General features: G+C 41.2%; 1 long non-coding RNA gene and 1 pseudogene across 1 annotated transcript in view; one reads left to right on the top strand and one right to left on the bottom strand.

Moving 5' to 3' along the window:
* Positions 1-22,487, bottom strand: part of LOC115276384 — a 49,788-nt gene that overhangs the window by 6,571 nt on the left and 20,730 nt on the right. The gene's annotated exons all lie outside the window — the stretch shown is intronic.
* Positions 4,484-4,867, top strand: LOC115276382 (annotated as a pseudogene).

Raw genomic sequence — 22,487 nt, 5'->3', positions numbered from 1 at the left:
ACTACTCTATGTAGACAAAAAGGTTAGAGGGGAGAATGCAGTAGGTGCTGGCATATACATAATATACATCTGCAGGGGCGCCTGGGTGCTGAGTGGGTTACTCTTGATTTTGGCTCAAGTCATAATTTCACAGTCCTAGGATCGAGCCCCATATCGAGCCCATGTTAAGCACTCTCTCTCTCTACCCTTCTCCCCTGCTAGCACTCTCTATCTCTCTCACAATAAATAAGTAAACACCAAAAAAATCTTCAAAAAAAAAAAAACTACATCTGCAGATTTGCCTAAGAAAATCTTAACACCACTGCTTGTGGGGAAACCTGTAGGGGAGAGACAAGGAAAGAAGAAAGACTTCACAGTCTTTTAGTCTTTTTTTTTTTTTTGTACCTTTAGAATTTTGAATCATGAATGACTTTGAAATGTGTATAAAGTTGGATCTAAAGAAAATCTATTTTTATTCTCTTTTTGCTACTCCAGTTGGCTCAGCTATGGCTGGCCGCGGCCGCTGCCCTCCTCTGGCTCCCTGCTCCTTTAAGAACTGGAAGGGGCGGCTCACAGCCTTCATGAAACCCAGGGCTGGCTGCATAGCTCACGAAATGAAAGTTGTCCTCAGAACATTTCCACCGTGATTTCAAAACACATTTTAATGTGATGCTTCTGACAGAGCAGCCGTGGCTTCATTTAGCAGAATATTTGAGCATTTTAGTCTAAACACAGCAGTTGGATTCCTAGAGAAAGGGTAGTGAAGGAATGCAAGTATGAAAAATGTGCAAAGACTGGTTTTCTAGGTGGCTCATATTTAATTTCGGAGCTGTAAGTTTTATTTTTTACATAATTCGTGTGATTAGATTTTTATAACGAAAGTCATATTTATCTCCACTCAAAGAGATATATTTTTTGTTTTTTGTCTCTTAACTTTTACTTGATAAAATCTGATTCTTTTCCTCACAGCCCTGGGTGAAGAGTTGTAGGACGTTACAGTGAAGGGACTGGAAAGATCTTGTAATGGTATTGTTTGGTATAAATAATCTGCTTGCTAGGTATTGAGGGAATATCAGCTGACCTCCTTCCTTCTGTAGGTAGGGACTCAATACAGCAGTCCATTTCAGACTCGGAAAAGACGAGTGGGATCATGATAGTTTCTATATCATGATTATTAAGCTCCGCAGGAGGGTGGTAAGGAGAACTGATGGGAGACTCAGAATAGCAGAGGCCAAACTGGCTTAGAGAGTCTTAGGAAATAACATGAGAGCCTGCCAGCATCCTGGGAGCAAGTCGTTCAAACTCAGTTCAAACAAATAAAGTTACAGAGATTTATACGGGTTAAGCCTCCCTCCACATTACACAATCATGTTGTAGTTCAACCTTCTCCCATTTTAAAAAGCAAAACACATCCTTTAACAACTATTCTCAGCTCCCAGTCCAAATCCCCCTTGCATAACCATAATAATCCCCAATCTTTTAAGCAACAAGGAACCAAGAGAGAAAGATGAATTAAAACAGCAAGCACAAGCTTTGTTGCCAGTGTGAAGGAAATACATCCAATCATTGTTTTTGTGGGCATCTCACATCTTGTGCTATTGAGTACCCGCCTTCGACATTGGAAGAGTCCTCAGGTGGATCCAGATGTCCTCACTTTTTGAAACATATCAAATGAATCCATATCAACTACGGAATTTCCTCTTTTATCTAATGTTCACATTTCATTTGCAAATTACAGCTGTTTGAGAAAAAAACATGCAAATAAAACCAGTTTGGAGTCCAGTGATCTAGACTGCATATGCACTATAATGGGAAGACAGATAATGACAGGATGGCCTCGCCCACAGCCAGGGTCCTGTGGGATTTAGAGAGCTCCAAGTCCTGAGGACAGAAGAATACAGCCTGCTGAGGGTTTGAGATAGTTGTGGACCCCAGATCCCCTACTCACCCCCACTGTCCTCTATTGAGTCTCCCCTCGAGTATTTGAAGTATTCCCAACAAGAAGAACTACTGTTAGTACTGATGAGAATTCTACTCTCTTTTTCTCTTGTTCCCAGGTAAAAGATCTTCCCCCAAACACATTTTGAAGCAAATACCACCAGTTCTCTCCCTCCTTACTCTAGATGCTCCATGTGGGAGAGTCACTTATCTGATTGATGAGATGAGGACATCCTGACTTAGACTGGTTCACACTCCCCAGAGAATGGGGCCCTCAGGTAGAATGACAACAGTGCTGGCCTTGCTTCCTTGTTTTCTCTGTTTCAGACTTGCTCTGAGCCCCTGCACAGTGGATACCTGTGCTTCTGATCTGCATCCAGGAAGCAACCAAGTCATCTCTGTTCTCTGGCTCCAGCTTTCCAGCTTGCCTCTCTCACTCCGCTTTTCTCTTTTTCTGGGATGCTCTCTTGCATTTGACAAGATGTGAAGTATCTTGGCAAGGTGTGTGGGCCTGGAGTTCACTGTGTAGACTAATCCCTCCCCTCAAATGAGTCCTCAGGTCTAAGCTGAGGTAGAAGGGAAGAAGTAGGAAGCCTCACTCTACCACAGCCCAGGCTGTGTTCTCCACTGTGATGGATTAGAAGTTCTTTGTTTTGGACAATACATTTGCTATTATAATTTAAATTAAGACACTACAAAAGTGTCCGTTTCTAGAATTGTTAGAGTGCATAATGAAAAGAAGTTAGGCCCCCGGAAATCTCCAGCACTCACCATAGAGTTTGAACACTTGTGGGATCCTTTTATCATAAATGGATCATGGTACTCTCCTGCCCACCTAGCAAGGGTATATGGGTATATTAACTGCCCCAGAGTTGTTGCAAAGAGAAGAATTATGGCCATTGTATAATAGCTCAGTGCTTTCAGCAGGAGGCTTATGTGAGTACCAATGGCATAACCTGGGAAGAAGGTAGGCACTGCAGTCAGCCATACTTCCATTTGAATTTTAACTCTTCTACTTACTCTATAACTCTAGACAAGTTATTTTAGTTCTCTGATCCCTGATCCTCTGATCCTCATCAACAAATGAGAATGGTAATTCTTTTCTTGTGGGTTTTCCGTGAATTAAATTAATTCATATACATTATCATATCATATGAATTAAATCATATACATTAAGTGCTTAGCATATAACCAGTGTCTCCCAAATTGAGCCTATTATTTTTATGTAGCTGTAACCAGTAACACATGGGGTTCTCCTTGGGTCCACTTAGCTATACTAACTCCAATAGTAATATCTGCAATCTCAAATACAGAGCTGCAAACCTGAAAGGCCCAGCCTCAGCTTGCTAAGCATGTGGCGCTATAACCCATCCCCCGTAAAGAAGAGGGTTTCTCCTGGCAGCAGGGGGTGGGAGAACATGGCATGTAAGCGTGAAATCTGTGGGTCTTCGGGTGGTGGTGAACTCCTGAGAGAGGAGGGGTTGCTGAGCCAGGGACAGCCTTTGGCATCAGCATCAAGGAAGAAAAACAGCTGAGGGGGAGGCACTGGCACCTATACGGTGTGGGAGGGCGGGTCCACCATTGCTAAGGCACCAGCAGGAATTTCTGAAGCAGTTGTGGCGTGGCCTATTTGCCAACTAAGGCTATGCTTCTGAGGCAGCTCAGCATGGCCTCGGCTTGCACCCTTTTGCAGATGGCAACAGCTATGGCAGTGAGACCCAGACTACTTCAGGAGCAGGGATGGGTACCACTGGTAGGAGTTCTGTCTGTGTGGACCACAGGGAGGACAGCTCAGGGATGTGGGTCCGGTAGTGATGATTAGCACCCTCATAGTTTGTTTCATGAGTGTATTCATTTTTTTTTTAGGGCTGCTGTAACAAAGTACCACAAACAGAGTAGCTTAAAAAATAACAAAAATGTATTTCCTCACAGTTCTGAAGACTGAAAGTCTGAGTTTAAGGTATCAGCAGGCTTGTTTCCTCCTGAGAACCAGGATAGAAAAATCTGTTCCCTCTCCTGGCTTCTGGTGGTTTGGGGTCAATCTTTGGTGTTTTTTGCCTTGTAGTTGTATTACCATGATCTCTGCCTTCATCATCACATGACATTCTCCCTGTGTGCATGTCTATTTCTGTGTACAAATGTCCCCTTGTTATATAGACTCCAGTCATTTTGGATTACAGCTCACCCAAATGACCTTATTTTAACTTGATTACATCTATAAAGATCTTATTTGCAAGTAAGGTCATATTCTGAATTTGAACATATCTTTTTGAGGGTCACAGCTCAACCCATAACAATAAGATAGCCTCAGAGATGTCAGTGGGGGTCATTCTTGAAAGTCTGTGGAGTTATCTCTTAGGCTAGAGCATTATATTCTTTGGGGTTCCATTCCCATCTTATTAGGGAGATAGTGTACCCAGGCATTTAGACAGGCATGTACCTGTGCACTGTAGGATCAGCATCTCTGGCCTCTATTATCTGATATTAGTAGAGGCCCCCTCCTCAGCTGTGACAACCCAAAATGTCTCTAGACATTTCCTCCAGTTAAGAACCACTGCTTTGGGAGAGAGCTGGACGTCCGGCTTGTGAGCGGGCACCTTCGCTTCGCGTACAACCAAAGAGCGATTTAAAAATGGGTGATGTTGAGAAGGGCAAGAAGATTTTTGTTCAGAAGTGTGCCCAGTGCCATACCGTGGAAAAGGGAGGCAAGCACAAGACTGGGCCAAATCTCCATGGTTTATTTGGGCAAAAGACGGGTCAGGCCCCTGGATTTACTTACACGGATGCCAACAAGAACAAAGGCATCACCCGGGGAGAGGAGGCACTGATGGAGTATTTGGAGAATCCCAAGAAGTACATCCCTGGAACAAAAATGACCTTCGCTGGCATGAAGAAGGCAGGGGAAAGAGCAGACTGGATAGCTTATCTCCAAAAAGCTGCTATGGAGTAATAGTTGGCTTTTGCCTTATTTATTACAAAACGAAAATGTCTCATGACTTTTTTATGTGTTTCATATTTAAATTGATCTCATACACCAGAATTCAGATCATGAATGGCTGATTGAATATTTCTTTTGGACGGTTCCGAGTTAAATAAGATTGGGCTTATGGTTAAATGAATATGATTAGATTTTTGAATTTTGATAGTAATTCTGTTTCAGCAAGTGCTGTCACTGTTTTCCCCTTCAAAAAATATGATTGGAATTAATTAGATGGTCAGCTTTTCACAAAGATGATAAATGCCATCTCTAAACTTATAGGAGATTGGTTTTATATTTAGATTTATATAACTGGTTACATTAATATATTTAAATACTAAGGAAATCCCTTCACTGTATCAGAACAGCAAGACTCAGCTGTGTTTCAGGTTGTGTTTGTTACTCTGTTAAAGGCAAGGGCTGAAGATAAGCTGGCAATGTCCACTTTATCTTTTTTTAGTCTTAAATTTGCCAATTTAATTAAAATTCCTTGCATTTAAAAAAAAAAAGAACCACTGCTTTGGATAATGAGAGAGTTGAGCTATTCCAACCATCAAAACTTAAGAACTGTCTGAAACAGATAAAAAGAGTAACACTGAATGAAGCTATCTTCAGATGGTCACCAACTCTAATTCTAAAAAGGTTTTTTGGAAAGATAAAGTCCTATGCAAGGGATTAATCTGATTATCAATTATGTCTACAATTATAGTGGCCTTAGACAAAATAGACTCTGCTCTAGGAATAAGACAGGAAAATTTGTGGAGACCTCCTATCTTTAGACTATAATTGGTTGAGAAAACACATGTCTAAACCATATAGGTAAGAGTATAGAGAAGTGGAGGGTTTGTGGCCTCTTGTTAATGGTTCCATTATCATAGGCCTGCCCAGGTTTCCTCCGAGTAAGTCCTGGAAGCTTGGAGGGATAGTTACTAACAAAACAACCTAGCATTTACTGAGAACCCTACTGGCACAAGGCATTTTACATATAGTTATTTTACTTCCATTACCTTTTTTTTTTTTAAGATTTTAAGTAATCTCTACACCCAGTGTGGGCTCTAACTTAACAACCTTGAGATCAAGAGTTCCAAGGTCCACCTAATAAGCCAGCCAGGGACCCCCATTATCTTATTTGATCCTCACAAAAATCTTAGGAAGGATTATTATTATTCTCATTTCACAGATAAGAAAACTGAGACTCGGAGAGATTAATAACAAGTTCACACAGCTAGTAAGCAGCAGATCTTAGGTGTGAATCCAGATGTGTTAACTCCAAATCTCATGCTTTTTCTGCTACATGAAACCTTCAGGAAAAGTGGACCTCCTGGGACCATTTGTTTCACGCGAGTCTTAGTTGAGCCTTACCCAGCTACAGGATTCCTCCCAGCGGGCAGAGAGCCCATTCCCCCAGGCACACCCGAGGTCAGGAAATCATACATTTCCAACTTAGATAAGCTTCAGCAAGGTCCTAATATCTCTAGCTGGAAAGGGGGATCAGAACAAGTCTTCTTAGAACCGATTCCTTAAGGGATCTGGGCCAACAGGACTGATAGAAACATTCTTAAGGGAAGATGCAAGGCCTCCTGTTCTCCAGCTCCTTTTACTGGGTTCTAGGAATTTTTCAGCCTCATTAACCAATCATCATTCACCTGGACAGTGAATCCCCTAGCAGATAAGTCACATTCCATCTGTGTTTTTAATGAGACCAGTGGGTCTCGCCTTATAGAGTACATCAGAATCACCTGGAGAGCTTTGCAAAACACAAATTACTGAGCCCCACACCCATAAATTTAGTAGCTCTGGGATAGGACCTAATAATTTGCATTTCTAGCAAGTTCTTGGTGATGTTGATGCTACCGATCCAAGGACCATACTTAATTACCTTATTAACTCATGGATAGAGAAGGCTACTTCATGGTACTTAAAGACAAAGTTTCTCTACCATTTCCCCACACCAAGGCACATATTCAGAAAGTTTACTTTATAAATCCAAGTTACATCTTCACAGCCCAACAGAACTCAAGAATTTAACAGAACAGGATGTGGAGAGCATAGGACAGGGAATCCACCCTACAGGAATGACCTCCTCCTTATAGTGGGGTTCTTCTCTTTCCTTTGGGGGATCTGGAAATCCAAGACATTCTTGTCCAGCCGTGTAGCAGCATTTCCAACTTGCAGGGCTGAAAGTCCATGCATCATGATTGCCCCTCCAACTCCCTGCCAGTACCCCCCGCCCCCCCCTCCCCCGCCCAGAACAACTCTCCTTTATCAACTTTCTCCTCAGGGTGCTGTTCTAGCTCACTGCGCATCTTGCAAACACACAGGGACCCATGAAGGAACATGTGGATCAAGAAGCAAAGTTATAACTACTGAGGATAATCTATAGGCAGAGGACTAGTAACCCTTGCTGGAAAAAAAAGCATTCAGAGAGGCCAGCCAAGCAAGTATCAATACATGGGTCAGACTCTGGAGTCAAGGATGGTATTGAAATATGGCATTTAAATGTCTCTGTGTTGAGTCCTTTGGAAATCATAGAATTAATCCTCTGCCATCTCTCTCCCTGATAAGTAGGGACAAGATGCCAAGCTGACACCAAAAGTGTCCAAATAGAGATTCAAGTCTCCAGGACTGGATAAAAGGCCCAATCTTTTATTTCAGTTGGATATCAAAGGAACACCCACAATGACACATCATAGCCTGCTTGGCTTGTTAAAGGTATTTTCATCATGTCATCAGAGATTCTGAGTTTTCTCCGATGGCAAGTGGCCCCCAGACAAATTTAAGTAAAAAAAAATCTCTGTTATCTAGATATCCACAACCAGTCTACTCATAAGCCAGGGAATTCTTCCTTCAAGTGATATCTTGAGGTATGAAGAACCAGGTGAAGATGCCAGATGCTACAGTAGAAAACGTTGATAAGTTGGAGCCGAGAGCAAATCCACAGACTAAACCAGACACGCATGTGTCAAGGGCATAGGTTAATATTACCATTATTAAAAGCAGTGTAGAAAACAGGGGAGCTGATTTGATCATACTCTGCCCCAAGCTGGTATTGAGAACAGAGGCAAGGCAAGAATAGTGTGAGCTTTGGGGCACCTGGGTGGCTCAGTTGGTTAAGCATCTTACTTTGGCTCAGGTCATGACCTCACGGTTCATGAGTTGAGCCCTGCATCAGGCTCTGTGCTGACAGCTCGGAGCCTGGAGCCTGCTTCAGATTCCGTGTGTGTGTCTCTCTCTGCCCTGCCCCTGCTTGCACTGTCTCTCTCTCTCTCTCTCTCTCTCTCTCTCTCTCTCTCTCTCTTTCTCTCTCTCTCTCTCAAAAATAAATAAACATTTAAAATAAATTTTTAAGAGTAGTGTCAGTTTTAATACTGGTCAAGCTGTATTTAAGAGTAAAGCTGTTTAAAGAAGATGCCTCCCACTACATACTTGCAGGTCTGTTTGCAGGGCTCTGATATGAGACAGGTGGGTGTGCAGAATAGGTCTTCCCCAACCTACAGTGTGGAGTGTCACAGAGCATCCAACACCCACAGATTACAGGAAAGAATCAAAAAGAGAAAACCTCTCTAGGCTGCTTCTAGAATAGTGATATGCAACCAGACTGCAGGTTAGAATTAAGAGAGCCTTTTTTTCTTTAAATTTTTTTTAATGTTTATTTTTGAGAGGCAGAAGGACAGAGTGTGAGCAGGGGAGGGGCAGAGAGAGAGGGAGCCAGAATCCGAAGCAGGCTCCAGACTCTGAACTGTCAGCACAGAGCCCGACATGGGGCTCAACTCACGAACTGCAAGATCATGACAGAAGCCAAAGTCAGCGCTTAACCAACGGAGCCACCCAGGCACCCCGAATCATGGGAGCTTTTAAAACCTGTGATGCGTGGGCAACACCGATCACCTTGGAATCTTGAGGTTGGACCAGGCACTAGTACGTCCTTAAAAGCTCTCAGGTAATCCCAGTGTGCAGGTGAGGCTGAGAAACAGTGCTCTGGGGCTAGGCCTTAACCCAGGTGTGTTTACAAAAAGGAAAGTTGGAGCAGAAAAAGAGAATGTGCATGGTCCTGTGTAGGCAGTCCTCAGAGATGGGGTCAAGATCAGCAGAAACTTTTCCTCCATTAGTCTCTTCGATCCCGTAAGTCGTTCTTGCCAGAAGAGGAAAGTGAAGGGGAAGAGACAGACAGGGTCCTCCTCCCCATGATTTCTGGCACCAAAATGCCTATTCTGCAGGCCAAGGCAAAAGTGTGGAGAGACAAAGAGTATGCCAGCCTGCCTAACAACAGTCATAACGGCTACACTGACTCAACTCCCACTGTGCACCAGGAGCAGTTCCAGCTACTTTTGTACATTAAAACTTTGGAACACTCCTGTGAGGTAGGCCTAATTATCCCCATTTTACCAATGAGGAAACAGAGGCTGGGAGAGGTTAAGTCACTTGCCAAGTTCAGGGAAGTAACTGAATCACAGCGCCGGCCTGTCTAGCTGTTGGAGTCTATACTTGTCCTGTCATACACAGCTAGTTACTCTTCTACAGAACAGAGAGAGAGACAGAATTCCCAGAGAGTTCAAACTCTGTGTGTGTGTGTGTGTGTGTGTGTATCTGTGCTTCATTTGGGTACTTCAAATGCCGCAATTCTTTTTTTAAATACCCACATATATACCCATAAAATATTGTCTTTCCACTAGACAAGGCAAAGAAAATTCGGGCATAATAGTCTACCTGGGAAACTGGAGCGTTACCTGCGTGTGGAAAAGTCTATGATGTTAAATGACGGGCTGTCTTCCTAGTGCCAGGAATACACCCAACCAGAACTCCATTAATATTGGTGGTTTTCCTCTTGCCTTTAGGGGCTGGGAAAGAAATGCCAGGTTTTGTTTGTTTGCTTTAATTTTTTTAAATATTTATTTTTGAGAGAGAGACACACACACAGTGTGAGTGGGGAAGGAGCAGAGAGAGAGGGAGACACAGAATCTGAAGCAGGCTCCAGGCTCTAAGCTGTCAGCACAGAGCCTGATGCAGGGCTTGAACCCACAAGCTGTGAGATCATGATCTGAGCCAAAGTCAGATGTTTAACCGACTGAGCCACCAGACACCCCAAGAAATGCTCTTTTATATACATTTTCCCTGAATCGCTTCTTGATCTTTTGGCTAAGATCAAGTGTACATACAATTTCCCTGAAGCTTCCTAGAGTGTGAGTCTTGGCATTTGGGTAGAGATTTCACCATCTGGGCTCTCTGCCAACTGCAATCGAATTGTTCAAACCTCCAGGTTGTTGAAGCCTCCTTGTTAAGGACCTGTGGGCACTCTGTTTTGCCAAGGGGTATGATGTTTGCAGGTCAACAAAAGGAAAGTCTCTATCTGTACTTCTCAAATGTCCTAGTAGAAATAAAATGTCTGTGAAGGAGACCCTGCACAGGATGACATGAGCCACCCACTTGGCTTTCTCATGGAAGAGTTGACACATATAATATCTGTGTCACAAATCACAGCATCATAATATAACTTGTGCATTTGACAAGATAGAAGGCCAAGAAAGAGCAAGAAGCCATACAGGATGCCATAGCCCCAGTTTAGGGAAAAGAGTTTAGGACTAGGATGTCCACAGTTTTTTTGCACTTGCCCCAAGTTCTAAAATCCGTAATAATGCTGCAGTGAGAGGGTACAAGCTTGGATGTGATTCAAGCATGAGGTGGGAACAGAGAGTCTTCCATCAAAACTATTTTTTTTCTTTTCAAAACTATTTGTCAGGAATCCTTCATAATGCCCCAGTTTCACTGATGTCATTTTTGATGTCAAAATGGTGTCACTTTGGTGGAACTAAATTTCAAATAGTTCAGAATTACAGAACTGGTTAACATTATGCTTCAGCTCCAAGGCCAGCCACCACAGAGGCAAGCTTGTTTGGGTCCCTAGAGGTAACCAAGGCAACAGAAGGCAGGTTAGGAACTCCTAGCCTCTTGGTTCACAGTCTTGAGCATAATGTGACTAAGCAGCAAGCGCGTAAGTTAGTCATGGGTATGTACAGTATTTTTTTATTTAATTCCAAATATTGTCTGTAAAAGACATTTGCAGCCTCTGGATAAGGCTTTCACCTCTAGCAGACAGACTAGGGGTAAATCCCTTTAACTCAGGCTCCCACTGCAGTTATGTAGGGACTGATCCATTTCAGGTTTGCTCTTACTCCATGGATATGCTACTAGCTAGCATCTTAGACTGTTTATCAGGATTTCTTCTCCTTGGAAGACCCTGAAATCCTATTTGCATCTCCCCAGCACTGTAAGAAAGCTCTACAAAGCAACTTTACCACTTTCCAATCAGTGAATGCCTCAAGGAGAGAAGTGGTTCAGGTGGTCTTACTTCTCTGCAAAATTTTGGACTCTTGAGTTACTGTGGGCTCTGTAGCCCTAAACTCCCATTTTTACCCGCCACCCTGCCCCAAGCATGAGAAACTGATTAACCCTCTGCTCAAATTCTCTGCCTCTTACAAGTGCCTTGATGCTTAGTTTCTCAAGCTCTCTGCCCTTGCTGCTCCAGAATCAAGAAGAAATGCCTCAAAGAGAAAAGTAGTTTAGAATATCAGGCTCATCTCAGGTTGTTGCCCTTCTATCTAGAATTTTATCCAGCCCTGGGCATCTTCATACCTCTCCAAAGCCTTCAAATGCTCTTTTTTTTTTTTCATCCAAAGGGAATAAAAATGTTTTTTCAAAGAGAAATTTGGTTGGCAGTACACTAATCTATCATTACCAGAATCCCAAACTAAGTCTTTTGTAAGACATTTCACAACTGTCTTAAACTGTAGGATCCTGTAGAGCAAAGGTTCTTGACCTAGAGACAACAGAAGATGTTCTACAGATTCATGAAGTCCTGAAATTGTATGTAAAATTGCGTCAATGTGTGTAAATATCTCCAAAGGGGCACATGACCCTAAGAGTTAAGGAACACTGCTATAGAGTGTCCACAAATACTTAATTTGTATTAAATACAAATTTTTTATCTTACGTAAACTTATTAATTACCTATATTGAATATCTAATTTATTAAATTAATAAATTAAATTAAAACCTGATTTAACATAGGTCTTGTCCCAGAAATTGGCTCCCTATACCCAGTGCCTAAATACTTGATTTCCAACCAATAAATATTTTTCTATTATAATTTTCTTCTTCTAACACCATCATAATAATGCCATAGACCTCTTCAGCACTTGAATGAAGCTCATTTATAGAACTGTGGTCTAAGTTCAGAGAAACCTACCCATAAGACTGAGGAGGGTTTTTTTTTTTAAGTTTATTGATTTTGAGAGAGACAGTGCACACATGCACAGGAGAGGCAGAGAGAGAGAACCCCAAGCAAGCTCTTTAATGACAGTACAGAGTCTGACATGGGGCTTGGACCCACAAAGAGAGAGACCATAACTTGAGCTGAAAACAAGAGTCATATGTTTAACTCACTGAGCCACCCAGGTGCCCAAGACTGAGGTTGTCGGATGCAATAATATCCAACACAGGACTATCATGATGGTAGTCCATTACGGACCTGTGTTTCCTTTGTGAATCAGGTAATTGTTTTCTCTTTATAGTAAACTATACTTTATTTTCACAGCTCAAAATAATAAATCTTTTGCATTATTACTGTGGATCCACTTTAAACTCACTGGACCTCTCCTTTTGGATAGACTCTTTAGAGATTTTTTGTAGAAAATATACTGCACACAAGTCTCTCTTCATCTTCTTTACATGCTTGGAAATCACTGAATAAGATTAAGCTATGGGGTTGTGAGTCCACTGAAAATCAGCAGATTCACACAAAGGGCAACCCTGAAAACAAGCAGAACATTTCCGTAGACCATGTCCGGGAGAAAGATGTACTCTAGAGAACAAGGCTAAGAGGAGAACACATTTTCCCCCCTTATGTCCTTGAGAGTTTCAGAATGCTATAAGGGCACATCCCTTGCCTTGCTCTGACCAGTTTGCCTTCCCAGGGCCCCTGGACTAGTCTAGAGCTCAACTGGTAGGCAGGGTTCCACTGCCATTAGACAGATTCACTTCTTCCCCACTCAGCTCCACCTCCCCCACCACAAAATGACTGCCTGCCTTCTCTAGACCCCTTACCGCATTCAGACCATCTAACTGGAACCTCAAGGAATCTCATCCCTCAATCAGGTGTAACAAAAGGTGGGGGGGGGGGGCGCCAGGGAGCTACAGTGGCAGCACTGGAATAGCACCTGGCTGGTAATAGGCACTCAAAGAACATCTAAATGAAGGAAGGAAACAAATGAATGTGAGAAGAGGCCAAGGAGAAAGTGAAACTCAGGAGTTGGCTACTTGGACAGTGGCTCCTACTACCCCATCCACCCACCAAACTCCTCTCTGATAAAAATCCTTCAGGCCTAGATGAACCCTCATCCTAGGATTTGGTTCCTTTATAAATGCCATGATCTTCTTTCCTTCTGGGTCTGGAAGAATGTCAGGCTCCTAGTTTTCTGGGACTAGTTCTCAACTGTTTCTTAGCTTGGCTTTGATCCTATTCAGGGTTTACCCTGCCTCCTCAATAGTAATTTCAGATCTAGAATTCTGAAGGCATTTCCCAAATGTAAAATGTTACCTGGAATTATACTAAATTCTCTAGGAGATTTAACTATGTGGTTTTTCCTTTATAGATGTGGATATAGACATTCAACATACACTTGGGGCCTGGAATCACAGAGCCTAAATCTATACTTTAAAATATATTCCTCTGGGATTACTCAGAGAAAATCATTGGGTGACACTAGACACTGGAGAGGTTTAAATGAGTAAGATATGAAGCTTATTTTCAAGAAATTAACTGCTTTTATGCCACAACAGAACTAGTCAGAATTCTTCTGGTTGCAAGTGACCAACGGAATTTTTGTTTTAACTTATAGGACTGAATTGTTGGCGTTCCTGGCTGAAAGTCAACTGAAACCAGGAAGAGACTGCTACTAGGATATCCCCTTGAGTTCTCAGCCAGCTTTCTTCTCTTAGTGTTCTCCAAGTCACTAGAAACATGGCTATTAGCAGCACCCAACCAGCTTTGTCACCACACATGGCCAAAAAACAATCCCAGGAAAGGGTTCTGATTGATCCAGCTTAGGTCAAGAGCCCATTCCCAGAAAAATCAGGTACGACAGTGAGACTGGTAGTATGATTGGCTCACCTTGGATCAGATGACCAGCTCTGGCCATTAAGCAGTGATCAGAAGACTGAGAACTATAAGAACGCAGTATATCTTATTCAAATTGTACGTCTGAAGTATATCAAACATCCACTACTACTTCCACAGGACCAAGTTCACTTCACACTTAGAACATTCTAAGATGGGGGCCTTTCCTAGAATTCTAGTGCTATTTATTTTTCAATAGGCTATGACATTTTTCATATGTAGATGCCTCTGATTGCAGAGAAAAGTCTGAATCTTTTCACTGTGAAGACTCCTCTGTTCTCTAAACGTACTCACTATCGGTCTAGAACCCTCCTGGTCTAGGGAGGCTAACCACTGACTGGTCAAATCTCGGTTTTCTGGTCTTAGGAATAAAAATGTAAAGGAAGTGTTCTTATCTCCGATGGGCAAATTTCCATCTTCAAGCCCCTGAGGTGTCCCATGGACTCTGGTGCAGTGACGGACTGTGAATTACAAGGAGATAACAGCTCTGAGCTCTGACCAGATGCCATCGGTCAGGTCACTTCTCAAGAAGTACCTGTGCTTCACAGAACATAGGTAGAATCATGGCATGAGCATGCACACTTGAGTTGTGAAATGCCATGCAGACATAGGATGGCTGTTAACAGAAGTCTACCTGTGGTCTTTTCTAGACCTTTACAGGCTAGCCAGTTGGCCTCATACCCAGGATCTCCCTCCATTTTTAGTCCCCACACTTACCTGTTATGCCCATAGCTGACTTAAATCCCTGTAATCTATGGGGTTACGGAGTAGATGGCCACTCTTGCCCTTAATCTGAAGTGGGCTAATCCTAGTCATGTCCACTGTTCCCATGGTGCAGGACTTGGTCCTGGCTAGGAGCAGATGTCATGCCATTTCAGGACTTGCTGCCTTAGAATGAGCAGGGAGTAGGAGGTGAAGAGAGAAAGGAAATGTTTCCCATCTGCTCAATCTGGAGGACACTGAGAGATCAAAATCTTGGCACAAAATGTTACCTTAGGAGAATGGCAATTTTTAATTTTTAGTAACAGAAAAAGCTCTAGACTGAGAGGCAAGGGACCCAAGTTTTACTGTTGTCTCAGGGACTAACTAGCTATGTGAAATCTTGAGACTGTAATTTCACCCTCATTTCCTTGCCTGTAAAATAGTTATTGGATTCAGTAAGTTATATATTCTTCTTCCAGCTCTAACATTCAATAATTTGGATGCCTGTGTACAGGAAGGAGTGGGGTAGCAAAAAGGAGGGATATGGAGACTCTGCCTAGACCTATGGTTCTTGAGCTTGGCCGTGGACCCCTCATAGAGAAGGCATAGCATTTTTTCAAGTGGTTCTCAAATCCATACATGAGCCAAGCATCATCTACTGACTGAATAAAAAGCGTTTTACACACATGTGTACTATTTTTAACCTTACATAGGTGCTCCTGGGATTAATTAAATGCCAATTCATTTTTAAGGTAAGTGTTACTCATTATAAAACTGTTTCAAATAACAAACACCAAAAGAACAGCTACCATTATTCTTGGGGAATCTTGTTTTTGTTTGTTTCTTTGTTTACAACAGTCCTTCTTACCAAGTACAGGATCATTGATGAGGAGTAAAACTTATAGTGTGGAGAGATTGTCCCTAGGGATGTATTAACTACTGCCTTTTGATTGTAAAACATTAAAGCTAACTTAACATTAGACAAAATTCTATTTAGCTTTTAAATCCTAACCTCAATATCACCTCTTTTATAAAGTCTCCTGGCTGGGTCACCACATATTGTCCCATCCCAACAAGATTAGATATAATGTCAGCCAGGGACCTAGTAAGAAATAATGACACACTCAAAGATGATTTGACAAAGACTTAATAAAGGATTATTTACCAGGGATGAGCAATGTATAGGGAAAATATAAGGGCTAGTGGAGTACCCAGGGTATTAAGTGCAGGACTGTTAACCACCTGGGGTGTGACAGGTTAAGGGAGGAATGGTTGTTGGAACTGGTGTGAGGGAGTCCTAAGGAGAGGGCAGCCTTGAGTGGAGCTGTAAGTCTTGTTGGAGGGATGTCGCTGGCCCAAAGCCACACTGCAGCGAATAAGCCAGGGGAATAAATACCCCTCTCATTCTCCTTCTCCAACCCTGTCATCTACTGCTGCTTATAATGGACAATGCAACCAGAGACTGGGAGATAAGGGAATCTGTTGATATAGATCATCAGGTCAGCCTCCTAGGGCAAAGAGTAGGGTAAAGAAGGGCCAAAAGTGGACCTGTAGAAGCACACAGGAGAGACCCCCTCGATTACTCTCTTCTGAGCTCTCACAGGACTCTGTACTTAACCTCTTTCTAGCACTTTCCATATTCAGTGGTAATTATCTGTTGACATTTCTATCTCCCTACAATAGTGTGGTTTCCCTATGGGCAGAAACTATGTCCTGCTCACTTCCACAGTGACAAAACCAAGCACAATGTACATCCCTAAGAAATATTTGTTGAGTTTCAATTTGAGGCAATGGTTTTGAAAAACAAGTGCCATATGGCTGGTATAGGTGGCATCTGCTAATGCTGCTGTGTGTTCCTGGGACCCGTGGGTCCTGGAACACAGCTTTTTCCCAGAGCACGACATGAGATGAATGGGGAAAATCACACTATTCATGTGTTTGTGAAGCTGAGGCCAGTGAAGGAACATGTCAGACCTCTTGACTGAAGCTTATAATTTTAACACAAGTGATTAAGTGTCTAACTTCATGGAATTGATCCGAATCTTCTGAAAATTTCTGCAGGGCAGCTTTCTTTTTCTTATTTCAAAGTGTCTCCAATTAAATTACTCTCTCTCATTTCCAGAGTCACAGAACATTGGAGGGACTGGAGATAGTACATGTGAGAAAGTCTTCATGCCAAGTTCTTTCAGATTCTGGAACAAGAAGACCCTGCTCCAAAAACAGCTCCCACAAGATCCGGTGCTCCAGAAGAATCTCCAAGAGATTGATGGACAATGGGACTCCGTGGAAAGAGCTCTGCCCATCACAGGTCTGTTCACACCGACTGATGATTGGGCCTTCTTTTCCTAAACCCTTTCCCATAGCATCCAACAGAGGAAGTTCTCCCTGGTTTCTGGCTGGGAATTTCAGCTGAGAGAAATGAGAAAGTGCCGTCATGTAGCCCGGGCCCCACCCATAAGCTGGGGGCATAAGCCACACACAAATATTCTCAAGAGTAATAGTTCAAAATGCTTTCAGTTCCTAAGATTAATTTTTGGTCACAAGGCAGGATGTTTCACGTGAAGGTGAGAAAGACTCCATAATTATTCTATGGCTCCGTGAGAAGGTGGAGGGAAAATGTTTGATGTAGATGGTTCACAAGATCCTGTGGATGGCTGTTGCCCAGAAATGAAGAGAGGGCTGCTCAATCTTTCCTTTTGTAGATCACACCCAATATGCCCACTCAAAGCCTTCTTCTCTAGTCTACCAGGCAGCGGAGTCATGGTTATAGTGGTCCAATTAGCATTATTCTGATCAAAGTATACTATGATCGATTGCTGAAATGCAAACAAGCTGAAAATGAGATAGTTATGTGCACAGAAGATGGAGGGATAGACCATTACACGTAGCATCAGAGTATTGGCCAGTGGCCCGAAAATACAGAAAGAGATTCGAGGCAAATCCTTTTCCCAGGGGTGCAGAGGGGCCCAAGCTCTATGCCCTTCTAAACAGAAGGGAAGAATCAGGCCAAACCTGAAAAAGAATGAGAAAAAAGTTCATAACTGCCTTCTTTGAGACACTACAGAATCTAAGTAGTTAGAAGCCAGATGCCTTACCTAAAATTTAGAAATTAGAAAAAAGGAAAACAGAGAGATAATAGCAGAAATTAATGAGATACGAAAAAAATGTAGTAGAGAAGATGAGCCAGGAAAAAGTGGTTCTTTAGAAAAGATTAATAATATTGATAAGCTTTGATAAGATGATTACAATGAAAAATGAGAAAGCCAAAACAAGCAAAAATCAGTAATGAAAAGGAGGTCAAAATTATGATGTTGTGGACCTTGAAAAGGTAATAGGAGTATATTTTTAACTATATCATGCCAGTAAATTTGAAACCTTATATGAAATAGACAACTTCTTGAAAAATGTAACTTACCATACTAACTCAAGAGCTAGGGGCACCCGGGTGGCTCCTTTGGTGAAGCATCCAACTTCAGCTCAGGTCATGATCTCGCAGTTTGTGGGTTCAGCTCCATGTCAGTTTAGAAAACTAAAGTCAATAATACTCCAGCTCAAAGCCTGGAGCCTGCTTCAGATTTTGAGTCTCCCTCTCTCTCTGTCCCTTCCTCATGTGCTCTCTATATCTCTCTCTCTCTAAAAAATAAATAGTTACAAAGAGGGAGGGAGGCAACCATAAGAGACTCTTAAGTACAGAAAACAAACTGAAAATTGATACGGGTGGAAGGGAAAATGGGTGATGGGCATTGAGAAGGCACCTGTTGGGACGAGCACTGGGTGTTGTGTGTAAGCAATGAATCACAGGAATCTACCCCCAAAACAAAGAGCACACTATATACACTGTATGTTAGCCAACTTGACAATAAATTATATTAAATAATAATAATAATAAACATTTTAAAAATATACATTTTTGAAAAGAAGAGCTAGAACATGTCCTATAACCTTTAAGAAGTTAAATTAGAAGTCAAAAATTTCTCATTCTCAAATCCCAGATCTTTACTGGCAAGTTTTACTGAACTTCTGGTAAAGCCAATAATACCATCATCCCCCAACATTTTTCAGAATGTACAAGGCTTATATAACCATGGCTCTGAAACCTGAGAAGAAGAATGCGAGAAAAAAACTTTCTGGTTAATATAATTCACGGACATGTACGCAAACTATTTAAATGAAATATTAGTAAACTAAATCCAGCAGGTTATATTTAATCCAGAAATGTGAAATTGATTTACCATTAGAAAATCAAGTAAAATAATATCACATTAATAGAGTGGATCACATTAATATATAATCATTTCAGTAGTAGCACAAAAAAGCATTTGAGAAAATTCAATATCATTTTATGATAAAAAATATTCTTTGCAAAATGAGAATAGGACACTATTGATATAAAAAGTTTATTTGCAAAAAAAACTATAGCATATATTTTTCTACATGTGAACTATTGAATGCATTCCTTTTGAAATGGGAACAAGACAAGGATGCCAGCAATTATAGCATCTATTCAACATTATACCAAAGGTTCTAGCCAGTTCAGAAAAGCAAGGCAATCAAAATTACAAATATTGGGCAAAAAAACCCAAAAGCATGGTTATTCACAGATAATATAATTGTGTCATAGAAATTCAAACAATTCTATAAATCTTTTGTTTTAAATAGTTTATTGTCAAATTGATTTCCATGCAACACCCAGTGCTCTTCCCCACAAGTGCTCTCCTCCATCACCACCACCTCTTTTCTCCCCTCCCCCTTCCCCTTCAACCCTCAGTTCATTTTCAGTATTCAGTAGTCTCTCAAGTTTTGCATCCCTCTCTCTCCCCAACTCTCTTTCCCTCTTCCCCTCCCCCTGGTCCTCCATTAGGTTTCTCCTGTTCTCCTGTTAGACCTATGAGTGCAAACATATGGTATCTGTCCTTCTCTACCTGACTTATTTCACTTAGCATGACAACCTTGAGGTCCATCCACTTTCCTACAAATGGCCAGATTTCATTCTTTCTCATTGCCATGTATATAAATCTTTTTAACTAATATCGATGTTAGCAAACTTTGGATACAAAATCAATTCATAGAAATCAGTTATGTTTTGGTACATCAAAGAAATAGAAAAAAATTAAATATAATTTACAATGGGATTTTAAAGTACCTCACAAAAATGTGTGAGACTTTAGTAGAGAAAACTACACAAACTTAATTAAAATACATTAAGAATATCTAAGTAAATGGTGGGATATAGAATGTTCATGGATTGAAAGATTGTATATTGTAAATATGTAAATTCCTCAAGTTGATCAATAGATTTAATGCAAATTCTGGTTAAAAACTCTATATGTATTTTGTAGGATTTGATAAACTGATGCTCAAATTCATGTAGAAATGCAAAGAATAGCCAAAACACTCTTGAAGATTCAGGTGAAAGAATTTGCTCCACTAGATATCAAGGAAGAATAGACAATGTCACCAGGGAATTAACAAAGTGCCTGAAAGTAGGTCCCCCTTATATATGGATATTTGATAAATGATAAAACTAGTCTTATGATGGAGAAAGGATAAGCTTTACAAAAAGTGGTGCTGGGATAACTTAATATCCATGAGAAAAAATGTGAAATTGAATTCCTATCTCTTACTATACACAAAATAAACTCCAGGTATATTAAGACCATAAATGTCAAAGTCACTTAAAAGAATAACTTGAAAAGAAAATAAAGGACTATCTCATGACTTTGGAGTAGAAAAGAATTTCTTAATAGAAAGCACTAACCATAGTGTGCCTGGGGGGCTCAGTTGATTGGACTTTTGATTTTGGCTCAGGTGATGATCTCAGAGTCTTGGGATTAAGCCCTGCTGCAGGCTCCCTGCTGAGCATAGAGCCTGCTTAAGATTCTCTCTCTCTCTTCCTCTGACTCTCTTTCCTGCTCAATCTCTCTCTCAAAATTAAAAAAAAAATTTTTTTTAAGCACTAACCATAAAATAAAATACTGACAAATTTGCTAACATTAAAATTAAGTGCTCCATGCCTGGGTGGCTCAGTCAGTTAAGCGTCCAACTCTTGATTTTGGCTCAGGTCATGATCTCATAGTTCGTGAGACTGAGCCCTGTGTCTGGCTCTTGCTGGCAGTTTGGAGCCTACTTAGGATTCTCTCTCTCCCTCTCTCTCTGTTCCTCCCCCACTCATATTCTCTCTCCCTCTCTCTCTCAAAATAAATAAACATTTTCTAAAAATGAAAATAAAACAAAAACTAAAATTAAGTTTTTATTTTAAAAGATGTCATATAAGACAGTGAAAATAGCAGGAAATGCTTGTAACACTTATAACCATTAAACAACCTATATCCAAAATCTATAAAGAACAGCTAATAAGGAAAAGAAAAACAACTAAATAGAAAAAGGAGCAAAATACTTAAGCTGGCACTTTAGAAAAGAGCATATCCAAATGTCCAATAAATATAAAAAGGGGCTCATTAATCATTAGGAAAATTCACTAAAACCACAATGTGATATCAAAACACACCTATTAGATAAAAAATATTTATAAGTCTTACAATGCCAAGTATTGGCAAGGATGAAGCAGAGTGAGAACTCTCACATACTGTTAGAGGAGAATGTAAAAGACCACTCTGGGGAACACTTTGACAATACCTAATAAAATTGGCTGGCACATATCCTTCAACTCAGAAATTCTACCCCTACGGTATACCCTAAAGAAACTCTTGCACATGAACTCCAGGAGATATGTACAAGAATGTCCTTAGTCACTTGGTTTCTAACAACCCCAAGTACAAAACAGCCCAAATGAGCAGTAGAATGAATAAATAATTGTTAAGCATTCCACATTAAAGAAAATGAGTGACCCTCAACCACACAAAACACCATGAAGTTGTCTCTCAAACAGTATGTTTTAACAAAAGAAACAAGTCACCCAAGAAACTACCTGGTATTTTACATAGAATTCAAACATAGACAAAACTAAATAATACATTGTTTAGGGAAACACATATAGGTTGTGTTTCAGTTATTTACTGCTGCCATAATAAACTATGCAAAAGCTTAGTGGCTTAAAACATCAATGATTCTATGTGCTCATAATTCTATGGATCAGGGATTCACACAGAGCACACCAGGAATGGCTCACATCGGCTCCACATTTCTTGACAGGCCCCGCCTGGGGCTGGCTGAGACACCTTGATCACTGGGGAACTGGGTTGTATGAGGCACGTAAGTGTAGTGCCTTGGTTGGCTTGTGTTTCCTCACAGCATGGTGGTCTCAGAGTTCCAAAAAGGAATATTCCAAAAGAACTTATCCCAATGGTTGCATAGTGCTTATTACTGTCCCATTGGCCCAAACACATCATACGAACAGAGCCAGAAGTCAAGGTGGGAAGGAACTAAACAAGGGCAGAATAAAGGGAACCATTATTGGTTTGAGGGGCTACCAATGCGATGGTCCACCACAGCTGGTGAAGTTAGAGAAGAATTCTCTCAAAAATAGTGGTTACCTTTCAGGAAGAATGAGGAATCCAATTAGGGAGGGACACTGGGGGCATCTAAAATACTGGCAATGAAACGATGCTCAGCGTCACTCATCATCAGGGAAATTCAAATCAAAACCACACTGAGATATCACCTCACACCGGTCAGAGTGGCTAAAATGAACAAATCAAGAGACTATAGATGCTGGCGAGGGTGTAGAGAGACAGGCACCCTCCTACACTGTTGGTGGGA

Source organism: Suricata suricatta, chromosome 13 (assembly GCF_006229205.1).
Source record: "Suricata suricatta isolate VVHF042 chromosome 13, meerkat_22Aug2017_6uvM2_HiC, whole genome shotgun sequence".
Taxonomy (NCBI): Eukaryota; Metazoa; Chordata; class Mammalia; order Carnivora; family Herpestidae; genus Suricata; species Suricata suricatta.
The sequence above is the reverse complement of the archived record's forward strand: the minus strand, read 5'-3'. Positions and strand labels throughout refer to the sequence as shown.